This window comes from Alligator mississippiensis, chromosome 4 (assembly GCF_030867095.1).
Source record: "Alligator mississippiensis isolate rAllMis1 chromosome 4, rAllMis1, whole genome shotgun sequence".
Taxonomy (NCBI): Eukaryota; Metazoa; Chordata; order Crocodylia; family Alligatoridae; genus Alligator; species Alligator mississippiensis.
Window position 1 is genome coordinate 71,639,570 of NC_081827.1, and position 17,078 is coordinate 71,656,647.

The window sequence follows — 17,078 nt, forward strand, 5'->3', positions numbered from 1 at the left end:
ATGTACTACTTCTATAAGTATGCTAATTTAAGTTAACATTGTAATGTATATACTTGCCCTATGCAATAAACCACAGTTGTTATTCTCTGATCAAATTTTATAGTGCAAAAACTTAAAGCCACAAAAACTATATACAACCCAGGAATTGCCTCCCATTGGTCCCTTATAAATTAGTGTTCTGATCTTAATCCTTTGGAGGTATGCAAGCATGGAATTTACTTGATCTACTTTCTGTGTATAAGCTATGTCCTACCTACCTGACTGACAAAAGTAAATTTACATTTGATAGCAGCAGAGAGACAATACAACTCCGGAGTGCAAGCTGGATAATTTTATGGATGATATATTGACAGGCTTCTCACCTAAATTTAGATTGCAGAACCTCTTGCTGGAGATGACAGGCAAGGCAGATATGAGACTAACTTCCAGAACACAGGTTACATCTATAACACTAATAGTGCAAAAATTTTACTTTTAAAGTGAGCACGGTAGAAGTCAAGCTGCATTTTACTCCTCTCTTTTAGCTGTTACTGCCACTTACAGAGTGATTTTTTTCCTCAACGCACTAGTGCATTTTCTATATCAATATTACTATAGTAGCTATATGAAATATCAAGGTACATGCTGTACTATACACAATATTAAAAATTACAATCAGCCTAATAGAAAATGATAATATGGTAGCTGAGTGCTGGTAGACTATCAATTTTGGACCTGGCTCTAGACCAGAGTTATAACTATTAGAGTTTGTGTCCTAGGCAGCAGAGATACCTGCTCAGGTTTGTGCACTGGGCCACCAGCGTGACCTTGAGGCCCTACCCATCTGGAGTAGGGCAGGGCCAGGGCACTGCTTCAGAGAAACACAAGCAGCCAGAGCTAACTCTCCATGGCCCCACACATTAATTTGAAGTTGATTTAAAAGCCATAGTACATTCCTCACTCAGTTTTAAAAGAAGAGTTGAAAATTTTCAGCTAGGAGTGTAAAACCATGGAAGAGATTTTTTTTAAAAGCTATTTTTTTCCATATTTTGTGAGTGAGTCCTGTGCTTAATGTTCCAAAAGGAGCATGCAGGATTGGACCAGGAAGGGCTGGAAGACTTCATGTTTCTGCCCAGTTTATCAGATAATCAGGCAGGAGCACACACTCTTCCACAGCCCTTCCTGGTCTGGCTCCACACAAGGCACCAAAGACAGCTCCACATGGCTGGGGCAGTGGCAACATCCCAGGTGAGAACCACTAAAGTAAGCTGAGGCAGTACAACAATTGTTCTCAACCAGGGCACTGCCAAGCACAGATAAGTTATAGAGGGGTCCTCTGATGTAAAAAATGCTGAGAAACACTGAACCAAACTATGTAAGCAAGGACAGTACCCTCGCCAATCCAATCTTCAGTTTTGATCTAATTTAATCAATATGAGGCTTTTTGCAGCAATTTTTATGTCTAGCTAGTCTAGTACTAGCTAATTGTACATGGTGCACTACCCTTCTGATGGTGCATGGCCCATTTGATGGTAGACTGTTTATTACAATAAAAACATTTTTTTGGAATTCAAAATTAAATGTCATGTTTTTCTTAAGAAAAATATACAAAATTGCTCACTCTGACTTTAATAGTGATTAGCAAAATGGTGAAAAGAAGAAAAATGTCTATTTAAGAGATTTGGTCTCCCTTCATTTACAAAAGAAATAATGTTCTCGGCCTTTCGACTTGGATCAAGCGTAGTCTATGCTTGCCTGGCAAGGGAAACACTGTACCCGCAGAGGTGGTCTTTCTAGTTGCTCCTGGGGAAAACCACTCTCCTGGCACAGGGATAATATCTGCCACGGTAATGTATAGTAGACCTCCCACTTAGCTACTGGAGTGGGAAGGTCTTGACCCACTTTATGGAAATGAGAGAGTCCTCTCTGGCTTTTTCCTGGGGCCTTACGGCTGAGGGCAATCAAAACTTGAGGGCATCTGAACCCCAAGCCTTCAGGCTTGGGCCTGCAAGTAGGATGCCTGCCAAAGGTTCTGCGAACATCTGAAGCCCCAGATGGGGATGGAGGATGTTTGCTGGTAGTAGGGCCACTTATTGTTCTGGACTCTTGGATTTGGAATTTGTTTTGGCTAATTTGACCTGGAATACATAAAACGTTAAAAAAATGCAAATTTTATCTTCTTAGTAACAAGTAGTAATTGAGGACATTAAGTCCCTTTTTAGCTTGACAATGTAAATTATGACTTCTGAAACAGTACTTAGCATGCCAGAGTCCCTAAAGTATGTATTCAATTGGTACAAAACAGCATATCATCACTGATTCAGTAGAGCAGTTTACAGCAGTTTTACAGCAGTTGATCTGTCCCTTTCCATGTTATTGTAGTAATTTATTCCTTTAATTTATTCCTTTAATTTATATGTCCTTGGGGTTACACAAAACTGCAGTCTAGACACTCTGAAGGACAAACATGGTTAGAGGAACTGACTGCAGCTAGGGCACTTGAAACCATGTTGGGGAGAAGCAATTGCAGAAGAGATAGTCTGGCTGGTTCATCAATGAGTGATGTGCTTGTTGCTAACACTAGCAGACTTGCAATGCTGTCAGCTGACTGTTGTAGGAATCCAAGGGTAGATAAGGAAAAGTTATGCTGAGCACTGTTTTACAAGTCATAATTAAAACAAACTCAGAAACACCGTTTGAACTACATATACACAGAGGCTACCTGTGGCACTTGTCCTCTAGGTTAGCTACCCCTGTCTTAGGGAAATCATGGGAATTGTGGCATAAGTGTAACTGAGGCAGGACAGCAGCCATAGATACTGTATCACCCGAATCATTTTTTTTCTTCTGATTTACTATCTGCACCCCTTTTTGAAGTTCTCTGAACAGGTCCTTTTTGCTTGTCCATGTTCTGATTCACCTGTAGTAAAGCTACATGTTGCAAACAAGGTGGCAGTCTGCCTGGGCAATGAAGCACAGGAGTAGAACAGGACTTTCCAAATAAAACGAGATGTGATAGTAACAATAGCAACCAACGTATATTGCCACACATATTTTTTAATATAGTAAAACATAAACATGTCTATTTTTTTAATTCCACTGACTAGTAAGAGCCAAGGGACATAAATCTTTCACTTGATAATTACTGGTTGCATAGTTAAAGTTGGAGTGACAAGTTAAATGGGAGACTGGGAAGAAAGTAGTACAGTTATCCACCCTGGCAATCTTCACAAAGCATCTTGATGCCCATCTTGGTGGGCTCATGCCCAAGTGCAGGGGGCCTGACCCAATCATCTGTAAGGTCCCTGTGACAGGTGTCCTTCCCCATGCCTATCTAACGGAGGCCTGACCTCTGTCTCCAGGCTACCTGCCAACCTATCTCTTCTGCCATGCCTTGATGGAACAATAATTATGACGTTAACTCAGGTGAGAGGCTGCCCATTTTAATACCCCAATGCTAGGGGTCACTATCCACCACTCCAAACCTCCCTTACATAGTGGCCCATGCCTCACAGATAGTATAAATGTTGACCTGTGCCCTAGGGCATGGGGTCGGCTTACTCTCTGTTGCTATGCCTCTCGGCACTGGGGTCTGCCCCCTGTCTCTGTGCCACCTGGCACTGTGCCCCCTGGCGCTGTGGTCTGATCACCCCCTGTCACTGCGCCCCCCTGGTGCTGGGGCTGATCACCCCCTGTTGCTGTGTCCCCTGGCACTGGGGCCTGATCACCCCCTGTCACTGGTGCTTTGCACAGTAGTGTGCCCTACTGAGGCCTTCTCCTCCCCAAATAGCCTCATCCCAGTCCACCAGACAAACAGTAAAATGAATATAAGACCCTGGGCTATAACATAATAGAAGTCCTATAAACCACACTCTGGCTCCTTTAAAACCCCAAACCACTCCTTGAGCATTGAATACCCCCCCCCCCAAAATCTGGGTACGTTGTAGACTCCTGGAGCGTCTTTAGCCACAGCTACAGTCTGGCCAACAACCACAGCATTCCTGGGTATTCTGCTGTGCAGGAGCTCTCTTCCCCTGGCCGCTTGCCAGAGACCTTCCCCCTGCCATCCTTGGCCCTGGGGCTTATATGTGCCCAGAGGCCTATTCCCCTTCTTATCAGCTGACCAGCCTGGGTGGTTGGGCTATTAACCCCTACCATCCTGGTGCTTGATGTTCCTGTAGCCCCAGGTCTTAAAGGGGCAACTCTGCCTCTTAGTAACAGGGCTAGGGTTCTCTGTTACAGTCCCTTCCAGCTCCTAACAACTATGAAACTATGACATAATGAAAGAATTAGTCTAGATTTTGGTGGGGTATGTGGTTGCCAAGATACCCAAAATAACTTATTACTAGTAAAACAGAGCCATGAAAAACATTCTAATTGAAGAGAACCTAAGCTAAGCAATTATGAAAAAAGTGAGAAGGAGGCTGAATAGTATAAGGCTACGGCCAGAAATTACACACAAAGTGATCGAAAAACAGTTCAAGTCTGCAATACAACAGAAGTTCAAAGCACATAAACTGCTTTCAAAATGGCCGAAACTGGTTTAAGAAAATCCTGGATGGATGTAGCATCAGACTTAACTGATTTAAACAAAATTGGTTTATTGAACTTCTGTTCCAATTTCAAGTTAACTCACAATCTTCCAGCATCCCAGGATGCTTTGTAGCTTTCCCTCAAACTTCGGCCCCCCACCACTTACAGCACGGGTGGGCTAGCCTTGGCCCAAGCTATCTGCTTCAGCTGAGCAGGGAGGCATGCTCCAGAGCTCCCCAGCTTCTGGCCTGGACCACTGCAGGCATGTGGCTTCATTTCTTGATTCAAAAGTGAATGTCTGTTCACTTGCAATCTATGCAGCTTGAACTAACTTGTAAAGACTGAAGCAGTTCAGCATTTTGACAGTCTATACTTAGCCTAAGTGTTTATTCAGCACCAGTAAGTTTAGTAATAGACCCTGCTATCAATCCCCAAGGGCAGAGGAGTGGACCACATCTGCCTGATGGAACTAGCTCCATGTTACAAGTATCCAGGGAAAGTGAATGAGGCCTGATCTTTTCCTACAGGCATCCTCAACCCCTGGTCCAAAGGCCGGATCTGGCCGCTAAGCTGTGTTATATAGCTTATGAGGCTCCCCATAGGTCTAGAAATTTGGCAGCAAGGGAGAGGTGGCAACAACTGCTCCTCTGCTGCCAAATTTCTGGACCCATGGAGAGCCCCATGGGCTGGAAAACATGGCCATGCAAACTGTATCAGGCATGCTGGGCTGGGTGGAGGTGGCACAGGACCAACTGGGGTGTGGCAGGGCCTGCAGAAACAGCGTGGGGGCCAATCCTGGTGCATGAGGATGGGGGAGGCAATGCAGGGGCTGATCCTGATGAGGTGGCACAAGCCTTGATCCTGGCACCTAGGGCATGATCTAGCCTGAAGACCAACAATACCATTCACCTGACCTGCAGGGACAACAAGTAACGAATTTAAGTATGTAGAGAGACTAACCACACCCCAGTGCTATTTTGCATTCTCCTGACAATATTTCTTCATTTTTGCTCTACTCCTCAGCTGAGTCTTTCTACTTCCAGCTTTGTTCTGCTTCTAGATTTCTTTCAAAGTTTATTTTTAGCCTATCTTTATTTATGCACCCCCTGGCTTCTTGCCTGAGCCACTGCAGGCATGTGCCTGCATTTCTGGGATGTCTCTGCAGTTACAAAGTGATTTAACCTAGCCAGGTTAGATTAACCTGCAAAGATTGAATCAATTCAGGCTCAGGCATTTTGAATGTCTGTCCCTAGCCTAAATGATCGCTCTACTTGTCTCAGCAGTCAAAAGAGTGGGAAGATGGCAACTCTCCCAAGTATTTACAGCTGAATATTTACAGCTGACAGAATATAGACTTGGTGAAAAAATACCAGCAGACACTATTTCAAAGTCCCAACTAAATAATTCCTCAAATTCATTCCCTTAAATCTAGAGTTAGCTGGATATTGCTTTTTAGCTTTTCTAATCAAGCAGCTAACTTCCTAAAATATCAATAATGTTTCTTCATTGGAATTTAAACTTCTTTGGTGTTTTTTGCTCAGTTCTACCCCTTTCAGAAGGAAACAGAAACAAATGCAAACAAACAGTGTTTGGATTCAATATCTTGCTACCTCTAATGCTGCAGGGTTCACTCCCAGGGAAGCCTAACAGGGCTTTTTCAACTAAAATATATTTCTTATTGAAAATGCTGATTTGATGAAACTTCTGTTGCACGAGATTCTAGAATCACACATAGTCCTAGGTGTGGGAGAGGTAGGTTCAGGTCCTGGGTCTTTTTGCTTCACACCAGGGACTTGCACTTGCGGGGTGGGGTATCACATTGTGGCAGGTAACCTAACTACTGGGCAATTCAGGAGAGGTTGGTGGAGGGATTTAGTTGCATTACATTTTTTTATGAAATAGTGGTGTTTTCTGGCTATCTCCATTCTTAGGGCTACAGAGTTTCTCCAGCCTCTACAGAATATAGCTTCTTTTTATCCCCTTCTCAAATGAGAGGAATTGCTTCTGCACTCACTGGAAGTCCTTGAGTTCACATCACACCTCAGTGCTATGCTGCACTGTCCTGACAATTTATCTTCTTTTTTGTACTACTCCACTGAGTCTTTCTACCACCAGCTCTGTTCTGCCTCTACATTCCTTCCAAGGCTTATTTTTAGTCCTTCTTGGTATTTCTTCATATTCCTTTGTGCCTAACCATTATGAAGAAATCAAACTCTAGGTTTAATCTCTGTATCAGCCTCCTACACTAAGACCCCATCTGATTTTTCTATAAAATCCACACACAATAGCCCAACTCCTACCAATCCTCCTTCAAGATCTTATTTTCCAGCATTCTCTCTTTAAAGGGGTAAGACCCATCTCCCCCAAAATATTAATGTGTTTACCTCCCATTGAAATCAATGGCAGTTAGGTGAATGCCTATATAGATCTAACACAGTGATCCTCGCCTTGAGAGCCTTTCAAGGGGGTCACAAGATGCCATGAGATGTTAGTACTATTAGGTGTAAAGTCATGATTCATAAGATATACTCAGGTATTTCAAATAGGAAGTCATAGTGTCAAAAACATTCTAGTCTTTTTGAGTTCTTTGCAACAGGAGAAATGCTGTATAATTTTTCTGTAGTTAAAAATCAGGTAAAACTAATAGCTGGCATTTTCCAAGGGGTGGTTTGAGTCTAAAAAGGTTGAGAACCACTGGTCTAATGACTATAAACCAGGTGGCAGCATTTTCCTTAGAGGCCCACTATGCTTTGCTATGCTATAACTGAGCAGAACAGAGTTTTGTTTTTCAAACAGGATCTGTCCAGAAAGCAATTCAAAATGCAGTACATTTATTAAGTATATGAACCTTAAATCTTAAACACTATCCCACAGGCACCCTTCAGGAGTGGGGGACCTGTAATTGTGCTGGATAGTGTACAGAGAGACCTGTCACGTCACTAACAGGCTTACAACCTAACTGTAATCTTGCAGTTAAGTCTTTGACTGCCAGAAAAATCTTTATGCTTCACAGCATCCCTTGAGTTCTAAAGCAAGGGTGTAAACTGCTGTTTAGAATGCATAAAGCACCTCTTAGACCAAGAGAAAGAAATAGGTAAAATGGGTTTTCACAACTTAGCGGTTTTGAATTCTCATTTTTTTAAATCCATAAAACACTAACTGCCACCCTTTTGTACAACCAGTATCTGTGGGCACCATGGTAGAATTGAATTATATACAATAAATGCTCAACTGGCTTGAGAATGCTTCCCTGAAATATTTCTAGATGGGTCACACCCACTTTAGTATTGGAACTATATTCAGCTGAGAAAATGGGAAGCTTATGCCTTGAAAATTAAAGGGAAAATTGAATCTCCAAAAGGAATGATACCTCCTGAAGATAATGTGTGTTCAGCAAAGGAACTGAAATAAATACAACATTTATATTTAACATAAATTTCATCCACTGCTTTCAAATCACTTTCAAACACTAAAATAAACAAACTCTCACTACATCACTTTGTTGAAAATAATTATACTCTATGTATGTGAGTTTTAAACCCAGGAAGATCATCCCTTGCCCAAGGTCATACAGCATATCAGTAATCAAGGTAAGCAGTGAAACTTTGATTCAGCAAGGTATTTAGCACAAACCAATGGGACTAGTTGACCTTGGAAAAAGATGCCATTTCTGTTCTGAAGTTTGGTGGAAAAAGATAATTCAGTACAGTATAACTTCAATGAGACATAGACAGGGATCAACTGTATAATATATAGAAGGGGCCTTGAGCTTAAATTTAGCTTGAAGTATATTTATCTTAAATTCACTTTCCTATGTTTTTGAGTCCTCAGTAAAATAGCAAAAACCTAACTGAGAACTATAATATTCTAGATACTCAAGGAAGGTCAACATTTCAAAAGTATTTTACTATTATATAAGTGAATTTAATTCATATCCTTTTGACAAATGATATCAGTACAAAAGTAAAATCCTGAAACTAATATTTATTAGTAATTGCCATTTCTTATGATAATAAGATCAACTAATGCTTCTTTTAGGGCAATCTAGAGCAACTTCACAGCATTTTTTCAATCTGAATTTATTGAATTGCAACAGATTTTATTTGCTGTAGAAGAGTAAAAAATAATTTATTTCCTCATAAGCTTTTTAGTAGTTCATCACTAAAATTTTGGACTACCTCACAACATTATTTGACACATTTGAAAATTTCAAGTGGCTTGTCAAACCTCATTCAGGAATTTTATGACACAGGCAGGGACAAAATCTAAAGCTCTTAGGTGGCATTTTCAATTGTCTAAAACCACAAGACCACACTTTCTCTTCATCATGTAGCTTCTTGCCTTATTCACCTTATTCCAATTTTTGCAATGAATGAGATAAGAGTTCTAGAGGTACTTTAGCCATTGACTGCCATCCAGCTTATGTGCTGAATGCAGGTAGGAGACTGAAAAAGAAATAATTTATGAGTAGATAATTAAAGACACAAGGAAAAAGAACCAGTATTTAATAATCCTTCATTTTGACATTTCAGAAAGGCTGTGTGATTGATCCTGCAACTTAAATAGCTTTCAAACAGGTTTATGTATGGGATTTCTTCAATTTTCCATTGTTCCAAAATAAAGATAATTCTGTAGTTTTGACAAGCTATAGTTCTGACAAAATGTTACAACAAATCTCCATTTTCTCCATGTTTGTGCTGCACCATTTTTTTACTCAAACTTAAAACAATTCAAAATGAAAGCCTGAGATATTGTTAGAAAATTTCAGATGATTAAAGTCTATCCTAAAGATCTACAGCCACTATCTGTCAGGTATTACTGACCTGACATACCTGTTCAGTAGCAGCCATGTATTTTTTACTCTACCCAATATTTTATTTATGATCTTTGACTATAAACTGCTTAGGACATGGATTATGCTTTCTTTTCTATTGCAAAATAATTGAGCACACCAAGTTATGCTTTGTTACAGTCATTTGCTCACATCAAACCCTTTTTTGTCATTCACTTTGTTTATGGACTAAAATCATCAACAGTATTTTTATTTCTCTGGTAAATACACAAGTGATTTTATACTCTTCTATTTTCTGCACCATCTCCAACTAAGACACTTTAAAATACCATATAGCTATGAGACTGCCTGATTTTTCTAGTTTACTAGCCTTTTGTATTTAACAACATTTTATCCCTAATCAGTTTTTCCATTGCTGAAAACAGAAGATGCCAAAGAAGTAGAAAAAATGTTTTAAAACTTTAAAGGTTATTTTTAAATGTTTCAGGATATAGTATATACAGGGTGCTCTACTAGAAACAGGAGATTCTAAAGCTATTTTTTTAAGTTGGTACTATCCCCTTTAGTAAGAAAGTAATCACTAATAACTTTGTAGGGTGTTTTAAAGAAGGTAAAGTCAGCATAAAAGACAATGCCCAATAATGAAGTTTTGCTCTATAACATGTTAATATATAAATATTAAAGTAAAAATAAGTAAAAGCAAGTGGAACAAACACACTTAAATGCTTAAAACTAATCCAACCAGTCCCAGCATTTCTTTTTTAACCTTCATTCTTAGGTTTATTCTAAAGTATTAACATCACTAAACCTGTATTTGTAAAACCCTGACTCCACCTCTAATTAGTAAAGCCTCACCAGTTACCTTTTAAGTACATAGCCTCTAGCTCCCATTTCTCTGTCTATCATCTCTGATTTATACCATTAAAATTTGTATTAACACCCCCCCATGAGTAAAAATAAACTAATTTATGGTGAAGATCAGCTAGTTTCCTGCAAATTTTACAAAGTATGCGAAGGGATAGAAACAAATTTTCAAGAACAGAGGTTTTATAGATATGAGTTTATTTTGAGGAGTAGTGAAGAAAGAAAGAGAGAAAGATACGAAGGACTGTATAAAGCAGAAGGCAACACCTATTTCTAAGAGCTACATGGGAGAGGAGATGCTTCATGTCCTATAATCTGAGGCCTACCACATCCAGAAATATTTCTGAGGCTGTCACTATCTGAATACAGAAGAGTGATTTGGGATAAGTGTATTAGTGTTCTGCTTTGTCATGTTTCCTTTATTCCCCTTTCAATCCTTTTTCTTATTATGGCATCGTATGTAAACGCAGACCGAGAACTTCCAGGCCCCAAAACAATGTTTTTTTATAGTGCTGTGATTTGATTGCTACGTCTCAAGAAAGAAAGGATTCTAAACTTCTAAAATGTTGTAAATTTTTGTTGCCCTTGCTTATGGCTTCTTAAAAAGATAACACATTGAACCCTTCTCATTCGTTTGTTTAGTCCAGAGAGATATTTGTTCAGTCAAGTTTAACGATAAAACCTTTTAGATCTTGTTTGTTTTACCTAACCATTAAAGAAAATTGTGTGTCTGCTTTGTTTTTTTTTCTTTTAGCAACTGAATAGCTTGTGGTTTGCATTAAAATATCACATGTATTAAATAAGCCAGAATGAGAAATGTGTGCTTTCTTAATGTACAGACATTTTGTTTGATATAAAGTAATACTTGGGGTCTGTAACGGGTTGTAGGCTGAAAATGAGTCAACAGTATAGCACTGTTTCAAAAAGAAGCCAGTAGTGTACTGTGATGCTGTTTCGGGAGTGCTGCATGTAAATAGATCTGTAAAAGAGATTTTTTTTCCTTCTGTTCCACACCGGAGGAGCCTCATCTGCAGTACTGTGTGCAGGTTTTGGCACTGCACTTCAAGAAAGACATAGATAAATTAGAAAAAGTCCAGAGGCAAGCAAAAAAAACATTGAGATCAAGGAAATATGACAAGGAAAGCCTGGAAAACCCAGGGTTATTTAGAAAAGAAAAGAAAAAGTTGCAAGGCAATTTGATAATAGTCTTCAAAACAGAGAAGGTTATTGTACTGTAACATTAAGGGCTGTGAAACAATCTCACAAGCTAAGAGAGGGGAAACTTGAATATAAGTCTGATCATCATTACAGAATCACTGATTCCAGTATTCCTTAAAACTGAGTTACAACTTCAAAGCTTTTTGAGTAATTGATAGATTGCCATTTACTCAGTAAAATACTTTTGCTCCAATACTTAGTCATTCTACAAACAGGAATCAAAGCTGGAGCTGGAATCAAAGCAGGGTACTTCTGTTCTAGGCAGAAAAATCAGCTTCTCTGCTTAAAACCACCTCCCAATTTTTAGACGCTGATTTTTGGGGAAAAGATGTGCGTGGTATGCATAGACAACATTTAGGGTGGGTACGGCAGGGCACAGAGGGCACATGTCCCCCCTGAGCTTGGCCACCACTAAAGCTGCCACCGGCTTCCTCAGGTGGTTGCTGCCCCTGCCTTGCCACCGACATGGCCACTGGCATCTGCAGGTGGTCCCTGCTCGCCACTCACCATCCCCCTCTCCCCACCACCAACACTGCAGCTGGCATCTGCGGGCGGTCCCGCCTACTGTTTACCACCAACGCTGCCGCTTACAAATGGTGCACCCCCCCCCCCCCAGTCTCGGAAGATACCAGTCGTTCATGGTGGTATGCGAATGAATACAGTAATATTGCAGATACAAACATAAGAACTGCCATTTACTTGGTCAGTGCATAGATCCATCTTGCCCAGTATCTTGTGACACGGTGTGTCCACAAGCTCCCTCGACTCCTTCAGGGGCCAGTGGGCATTGGCTGAGATTCTCTGTTCGGTGTCTACTTCCGATGCCCTAGTTATTAATCTATGACCTCACTCCCATTCCTATTTTCTTTTTTGTTGTCCCAAGGAATTAACTGATGTGTCCCCAGTGGCCTCCCTTATTCAGGGAGGCCTACAGCAGGGGTGGGCAAAAGGTGGCCCGGGGGCTGGATGCGGCCTGCCAGACCATTCTATCTGGCCTGCGGAGCCCCTAAAAAATTTAGAAAATTAATATTAATCTGCCCTGGGCTGCCTGTAATGAGGCCCTCAATGGCTTGCCGAAACTCAGTAAGCAGCCCTCTGCCCAAAATAATTGCCCGCCCCTGGCCTACAGGTTTCATGATGAGCAATAGTCTATGATATTTTTCTGGCACATCAAATAGGTCTGTGACACAGTGGCAGTGTGTGGATGCTGTAAGAGAGAATGAACAGGGTATGGCCAGTGTTTTCTCCCTGTTCTTCTCCTGCTTATAGCTGCCAGCATATAAGATCTAGGAAGTTCTGATTCAGAGGTTATACCCCTATCTCTCATGCTCAATAGCTACTAATGCACCTTTCCTACAAGAATTTGCCCTATCTCCTTCTGAATCTGGTTAAACTGCCAGCTTCCACAACATCTTGTGGCAATGAGTTCCACACTTCAATTACATGTTGTGTGAAAAACTTTCTTTCATTAGTTTTGAATTTACTACACTCTAGTTTAATTTTATGATCTCCAGTTCTGGTATGGTGAGAAATATTAAATAACAACTCCCTATTTACTTTCCATTTGCCATTTAGTATTTTGCAAACCCTTATCATGTCCCCTTTCAATCACCTCTTTTGGTGATTGAATAGGCCTAGCCTTTTTAGTCTGTCCTGAAATGGAAGCCACTTCATATCACTTATCCTTGTTGTCCTTCTCTGTACCTTCTCTAGTCTTTCTATATCTTTTTTGAGGTATGGGGACCAAAACTGGGCACCGTATTCAAGGTGTGGACTTACCATGCCACTATAAGGGGCATAATGACACTTTCTGTATTGTTTACAGTTCCCCTAATAGTTCCAAATATTTTCCTTGCCTTTTTGGTAGTTGATGAGAAGATCTCTTTCCTGTGTGGTAATAGCTAATGTGGAGCCCATCATAACGTAGGTATAATTTGTGGTGGGGGTTGCCCATATGTATCACTTTATACTTATCTACATTGAATTTCATGTGTTGTTTAGTTGCTCATTTGCTTCCTTCCATAGTTCCTCACAGTCCATCCTGGTCTTTACTACTTGGAATAATTTTGTCATCTGTAAATTTGGCTACCTCACTACTCCCCATTTTCCAGATCATTTATGATGGTTTAACAGCACTGGTCCCAACACAAAGCCCGGAGGGCCTCCACTGTAGTGCTTTGGTATCATCCTGTAGTGCTCCTGTTTAATTCTGTCCATCCCCAAACCCAACCATTTATACTCACTCCGTTTAATATCCTTTAGCCAATTTCTAATTCACGAGTAGGCCTTCCCTGTAATCCCATGACTACCTAGCTTCATTAAAGCCTTTGATGGAGGACTTTGTCAAAGGCTCTTTGGAAGTCCATACTATACTATGCCACCTGCTTAATGACAAGCTCAAAAACTCTAGCAGGTTGGTGAAACATGATTTCCCTTGACAAAACCATACTGATTCCTCCCTAGCATGTGATGTTCATCCATGTATTGAACTTTTTAAAAAATTATTGTTTCTACCAGTTTTCCAGGAATAGAAGTTAGATTCATTGTCCTGTATTCCCCTGGGTCCCCTTGAGGCCCCCTTTTTTTAAATATAGGAGTCATGTTGACAAACATCCAGTCCTCTGGTACTGACACAGTCTTTAGTGATAGGGTAGAGATTGGCTATTTCTAATTTGAGTTCCTTCAGGATCCTAAGGTAAATGCCATCAGGTCCTAGTGATTTGCTACTGTTTAGTTTATCAGTTTCCTCTATGACCACAGCTACTGAAACCTCAGTTTGGGTCAGCTCCACAAACTTGTCCCTACAGAGGAGAGGATCTGGTGAGGTACATCTTCCACAGTGAAGAGAGATGCAAGGAATGTATTTATTTTCTTGATAATGGCCCTGTCATCCTGTAGTGCTCCTTTTACACCCTGATCATCCAGAGGCCCAAATGACTCCCTGGCAGGTCTTTGACTTCTAATGTACCTAAATAAATTTGTATTGTTATCTTTTGTGTCTCTAGCAAGTTTCTCCAAGTATATTGCCTGTTAGACAGTGGTGGTCTGAATAAGTTGTATCGTGCCCTGTTTTAAGTGTTAGGTAGTTTAGGTTCACTCAAAATTTTCGGTTAATATATAGGTCCACTAGCAAATTTGTTTCAGCATCGTCTTTCTTACAATTAAATTAGGCAAAATATAGTTGCCCACTTCTCTCCACATTCCTAAACCTGAATCCCAATTTAAAATTATATGGTCAGGAGGACAAGAAAATAACTTGATTTTTTTCCACACAGCAGACAATCCTCTTATGCAGGATGTTCCCCGATTGTTTTACGCTGCTTGCAAGTAAAGTTATGTCTACACAAACTTATTTTAGTGTCTGTGCAGGAACCAGTAATACTAGAACCTGGTCGGCTACTTTGGTATTAACTTTGGTAGGTATTTTATTATAGCTCTGGTGCCTCCTGGCCATTTTAACTACACAATATAGTTTTTAAAGGCCAAAAACACCACCACACCAGACACTTTACCTCATAGTAAAATCAGTGGCATTTCTTTTTTCCTTATAAACACTGCTTAAGGTTTTACACAGAAGAAGGGTCATTGACTTCAGTTGTATTTAGGCATATGTTTTACTATTTATAAGATCAGGCCCCCAGTATAAACAGTGCATTAAAAGCCATCGGGTAGTCTATCCTTGATCTCTTCTTCTCTTGGTCTCTTCTGCTACTATGGCCAGAGAATTCTGAACCTGGATTGCATGCAGGGTATTGTTTGAAAACTGCTGCAAATGCTGAATGAAACATGACAGAACATGCATCAAAAGGCAACAACTGCCAGCCTGCAGGAGTTAGAAATGTTTCAAATGATGTAGCTTGTTAGAAAAAATATGAAGTCTTTTCTTACATGAAATGTACACATTTTAATTCAACAAATTAGATTTTAAAGCCATTCTCATTATCTAAAGGAATTTAACAAAAACATAATTTGAAAGTCAAATGGACCACAAAATTAGCAAACGTCATTATATTCTATTTTGTTTAGCATAAATATCTTGTGATGTTATATGTGGGAGGCTTTTGAGTCCTGTTCTTTTCCTACTGCAGTAATTCTCTATCAGGCAGCTGGGGCACTGCTGTGAGGTGCTTCCAGTTCCTTTGAGGGGTGCCACAAGGTGTGAGAAGATATAATCAAAGTGTGAAGAGCTAAGCAGATAAGCAAAGTAATTAAATAGACAAACATAGGCTCAGGCTTGTCCCTTTCTGGATGATCCCCCAGCTTTACCACCTGGCCTCTTTGCAAGCGGGTAAGCACTGTAATGTATAAATTAGTTTTTTTAATTAGAGGTGCCTTGCACCTTCCAATTAGAGGTGCCTTGCATCCAGAAAAGTTGAGAACCACTGCCCTAATGGCAAGCCCTACTTTAAGTGCAAAAGAACAAAAAAGCACCTCTATCCTGCTGCCATGATGAATTGTAGGCTTAATAATCCTATTAATGTAAGCAAACCTGAGGCTTTTTATGTGCACAGCCTTATTTAATGATATATTTATGGGGTTGAGGTGATACATGCTGTTGATGTAACAATGTGGAATCTGTGAAGATTTCACATTCAGAATTCTTTATTGTGATCTATAAAATCTTGTTCTTTTCATAGCTACCTACCCCAAGGGGGACAGCAATGTATAGAAGGGTGTGGGATCTTGTACCTTTTTGTGAGCTTCAAGTGAGCACTCCTGATAACTTTTTCATTATCTTCTTTAGGTATATGGCATCCTTTAAACATTTTTGGCTTGTTCTCTAAGAAGTTGCCAGACTGGTTTGTTGTGAGTGTACCTGGAGCTGTATTTTCAGGAAGCATCTAGTCTCTCCCCACTGGTGTTGAAGGATTTGCTCTGTTTCAACACGTTTCTCATTCTCAGTATGTGGAAATATCACCACTACTTGAGTGATTTCATATTCTGATCTGTTCATTAATGGCATATGTGCCATTTTTGGTCTGTGAATTGGTACTTAGCAATGTCTTCCTTTGCTGCCGTTAAGCTTTAATGCTTTTGTATATAAGGAGCAGCCTTCAAATTGTATGGTAAGCAGAGATAAGTAAGTGGGAGGATGTAACAGTAGGCAGTGGCATACATTTGGTCCCCAGTGAGCAGGACAGGACCAGGTAGGAGGTCTAATAGGTTATAGGGGTATATCATGGCACAGGTCTTACTGAGGCTGGAGGTAGGTCTCAGTAAAAGGACTGTGTGGGATACAGGCTCCCTGCAGGAAGTCTCTTACAGCGAAGTCAAGCTCTCAGTGAGGCATTGTGAGAGTTGGGAATCCCCTTGATCTCAACCTCTCTAAACAGGAGACAGGGCCAGCGGCTCCATGCAAGTGAGGGAATACAGGGGGGTTGAGGAGGACACAAACCAGATGGTCAGTGCTGGACGGGAGCCCTACAACCTCCCGCTGAAAGACCTGGGGCGCTCACTGGCTCAGGGAAAGAGGGGGCGCGCATTCAGTAACGCTGCTCGTTTGTAGCCGTGGGGGGGAGCAAGGCCCAGGTCCGTCTCCCCCTGGGAGGGCAAGGGGGTGTGGGGCCCAGCTGGAACTGCTACGAGACTTATCTTAGTGCGGGTGTTTGGGGACAGCTCCAGCTCAGGAGGGGAGCTCAGAGCGGAGTCCAGCTCTGCTGCCCTTGGCGCGCTGTGGAGGCCCCAGGCTGGG